Raw genomic sequence first — 3,971 nt, forward strand, 5'->3', positions numbered from 1 at the left:
CAAAGAGCCCCCCCACGATCCCCTAAAAAGGCCCTTAGGGCCCCCCAACTCCCCAAAGCCCACAAAGAGCCCCCCCAAAAAACCCAGACCCCCCAAACAGACCCCATAAAGAACCCTAACCACTCCCCAAAAAACCTGAGACTCCTTAAAGACGCCCCCAAGCCCCTCACATCCCCCCCAAAATGAGACCCCATAAAGATCCCCTCAAAGAACCCCACACCCCCCCTTAGAGAACCCCCCCCAAAAGCCCTAGACCCCACCAAAAAGAGACCCTGTAAAGACCCCATAGTCCCCCAAAAAGAGCCAACCGCCCTGACTCAGCTGCTGCCAGCCCCATCGATGGAAAGATGCCACAACAACAGTGGCCTTGGCCACGCTTTCTTGGAAACAACTGGTTCCCTCATCACCTCTGAATAATAAAAATTCTAAGGCATTTTACAACAATGTCCAATACAACAGTAAACTGCTGCCAAGTATAACCCAGAAAATTGTTAGCCGATTCTCCTCTGTCGAAACCGTTGCCAGCTTTGGGCTGAGATGCCTCCAAGGTTTGGTCACCTTCGTCTTCAGCCAACATTGCCAAGTCTCTTGGCTGTTCTTCTGGATCCCCTGGAAGAAGACTGGTGACTGCCTGGAGAAGTGACTCAATCTGCTCTTCTGTTAGTCTTTCCTCACTTTCTTCCACCATCTGCAGGTCAAAAAACAATACATTGTTATTCAATCCATACTTCCTTCCTCAGCTCCAAACAGGAAGACTCGGCCCCAGTAAATACTGCTTTCAATGGATGCAAGACGTAGCCTGAACTCATCACAAAAGCATTTTACAAAGTGGAACTCTTGTAATATTTATAACAACACAAAACAAAAAAGCTCCCTTGTTAGCCACGACAGCTGGCATGCCACAGTGAGACCCTGCTTCTGTTACAAGGAGAACACCACGCTCAGAACAGGCTTTCCTCCTAAAGCCTCTCAGCCTAAGAAAAACCAAACCAAAATACCCAAAGAATTCCCACAAACTAGAAACCCCCACAAAGCCCAAAAACCAAAGAAGCCACAAACCCCCATTAAAGACACACACAAACCCCAGACCCCACAAGAAAAGCTGCGGGAACTCAAAACACCACAGAAGCCCCTAGCCCTCCCCCAAACCCGCAACCCACAGAACCCCAAAGCCTTCAAAAGGCAGAGAACCAAAACCCCCCCTTAGAACCCCAGTTAAAAAAAACAAACCAACAGAAAAACCTCACAAGCCCACACTAACCCCACAAATCCCAGAGCCTGTAAAAAAACCAACCCACCCAACCCCTATAGCCACAAAAACCAGGAAAAAAAAAAAAAAAAAAATCAGTAAAACTACAAACACCTTACCAACCTCCTTGGCTCATTTTCTGAGAGGAGCCTGCACCAGCAGACAGACTAACACATTTTAATCCTAAACTCGGTTCTCTGCGTTCTTTCTCTGCCCCTTCTCTACATCCTTTTCTTTCAACTTCCTCTTCCTACCCACAAGGCTGTCTAAACCAATGGATAGAAACACTAACCCAGGTAACAGTACATCCAGTTCAGATAAAGGCAATGAAATCACCAGCGCCAATACTACGACCTTCTTACAGGTACCACAAGCTCCCAAGAACTCACCTGTAACAGGAAAAGAGGAGAAACCATAGAGACCTTAAATGCAATACGCCAAAACCCGAAAGAGACTTATTCTTGTATATTGAATGTTAAAATCACATGCATAATTACAGAATTCTTTACAGCTGAAAAAATATTTTTAGAAGACGACCCTGACAGTCTACCTGCAACTGCTGCAAGATGTCTATAATAAACCCCCACAATTTTCTGTAATTAAAAACAAACAAACAAAAAAAAAAACAAACCAGGAAAGAATGCAATCAATCATCCAGGTAATTCTGAGTTAACTGATGCCCTGAATGGGACAAGTCGAACCCAAGCTAACACCAGCCAGTTTACTGCAATGCTTGTCTAGCATACACATATATAAATCAAAATGACATGTGGCTAGAGGCCAGGTGCAAAAAGAATAAGACATTTGCACACCACAGCAGACAACCTGCCGAGGGCCACGATATGATATGCTGCAGCAGAGTCTTGTGGCTGTTCGCTCAAACACGCTGGTGGAATAGTCTGCATAACCGGCCCTGGGCACGATTTACATGGGGTTTTCTAAGCTATGCCTGATGTGGCTAAGGGATTTTTACTGGGCAATCCTGGTTTAAGACCAGTCTCGGCTCCTAAGGAATGCCAGCCAACAAAGATGTTTTCAGCCGTTAACAAGAGGAACAGAAATCCAACGACGAGCTGCTGCTTTTAAAACGTGGAGTCATCATTGTGACAAATGGCACCACACAGATCTCTGTTAACACATTTGTAGACAAAGTGGAAGACCTGGGGTTGGGGACAGCTGTGCAACTCAGCCTTCATTTCCCGAGGGCAGGTATGCTCCGTCAGCTGCTGCCAGGTGTCGTCGACAACAAGAAACGGGCTGCACTCTGCCGGCTTGTCCACCTCGAACTTCTCAGCGCAGAGCTGGCGAACATCTTCGGTGGTTATAGACAGTCTCACCAGGAAAGATCTTTCCTGTACATCCACAGTACACTCCCTGGAACGCAACATGAAGGTGGTTCTGTAGAATGAGAAAACACACATCAGCAACTCAAAAACCCCAACAGCTGAAGCGTCAGCAACAAACCTGTCCCCACACTGAGACTCACCCCCGCGATTCCCACGCCCGACAGCCACCTCGCCAACTGCAATACTGGTGGCAAAACTGTGGCAAGCGGAACAGAAATTCCTAAGCCAACACCCTCCTTTCCTCATATTACACTCTAACCCTGCAATTACAGCCAAACAGGACTTGTCCTGCCGAGCAAAACCAGGAAACAAAATGCAGTGAGGCTAAGCAATGTCTGAGGCAGCAGGGTCGAGAGATGGTGCTGCTGCACTACTGCCACAAAACAGGCACCTCCTATCGCCGTGTCAGTCAGAAGGAATAAGAAAAAAGCCTCTGCCAGTGGCAGCAAACGGTGCTGATCCCCAAGTTACTGCGTGATAAGCCATCTGCATTCTTATGCTGCAGCACGCAAAGTGTTTTAGGGTGCTTCAGTCCAGTCAGCACACTTTCACTGCATTAAACCGGTGACAATCTGGGGTCCGAGCCCGATTTAACCGGCTTTCCCATGACAGCTTTTTTTCTTTTTTACAGTAAGGCTTAGAGGGAAGCAGAAAGAAAGCTTCCTCGGCAACATTAGGCTAAACCCTAATGGCAAAAGCCTCGTGGCAAAAGCTGGACCTTTTTTCTGTGTTGAAACTGACATGTTCTTACAACTCCGATAACATGGAAAAAGTCTAAGTGCACCCTACAAGGAAATGCAGTTCTACCTTTCAGAAAGCATTTAAAGAGGAAAAAAAACCAAGCAACAACTGGGGGAAAAGCAACCACAAACATCTTTTGAACACATGAACAAAGCAAGCTGCTGTAGTGTGCTTTTTTTAAAAAAAAAAGACATTAACTGTGGTTACAGACTGAAAAAGATACAATTAAAGGAAGTGGAAAAATGGCACAGTGAGAAAGACCTGTTTATCAACTCAGCGGGTGCCAATGTCTGTATGCTAAACCAATCAGGCACGCTAAATCACAATGGCAAAGATGTACATTGCACAAAAGCAAGCCAGCAAAAGCTACCATTGAGAAGGTGGTTCTACCACTTAAGTTCCAAGAAGCACTCTTATCTTTAACAAAGTATTTTTACAGCTTGCAAACTGAAACACTGAAGCTTTGCAGCAGCATTTAAACGAGGTCAGGACTGACCCTGACGAAACAGGGCCTATCCGTTTCTGTTACCGGGGTGAAGCAATTATGAAAAATCAGCCCTAGAGGAGGAAAATCAAGCTGCAGTTTTAGTTCCTAATGTATGTAACACACAGATGTTTTTAAAAGCACGCGCTTT

At 45.9% G+C, this 3,971-nt stretch overlaps 1 long non-coding RNA gene across 1 annotated transcript; it reads right to left on the reverse strand.

The window, feature by feature from the left end:
• Positions 1 to 362: 362 nt before the first annotated feature.
• On the reverse strand, positions 363 to 2,999 carry LOC311204924. Its single transcript, XR_014618126.1, has 3 exons — positions 2,410 to 2,999; positions 1,542 to 1,638; positions 363 to 688 (listed from the first exon to the last, which is right to left on the reverse strand). It is a non-coding gene; the product is annotated as an uncharacterized lncRNA (long non-coding RNA).
• Between the last annotated feature and the right edge of the window lie 972 nt (positions 3,000 to 3,971).

Source organism: Gallinula chloropus (assembly GCF_964237585.1).
Source record: "Gallinula chloropus genome assembly, chromosome: 1".
Lineage (NCBI taxonomy): Eukaryota > Metazoa > Chordata > Aves > Gruiformes > Rallidae > Gallinula > Gallinula chloropus.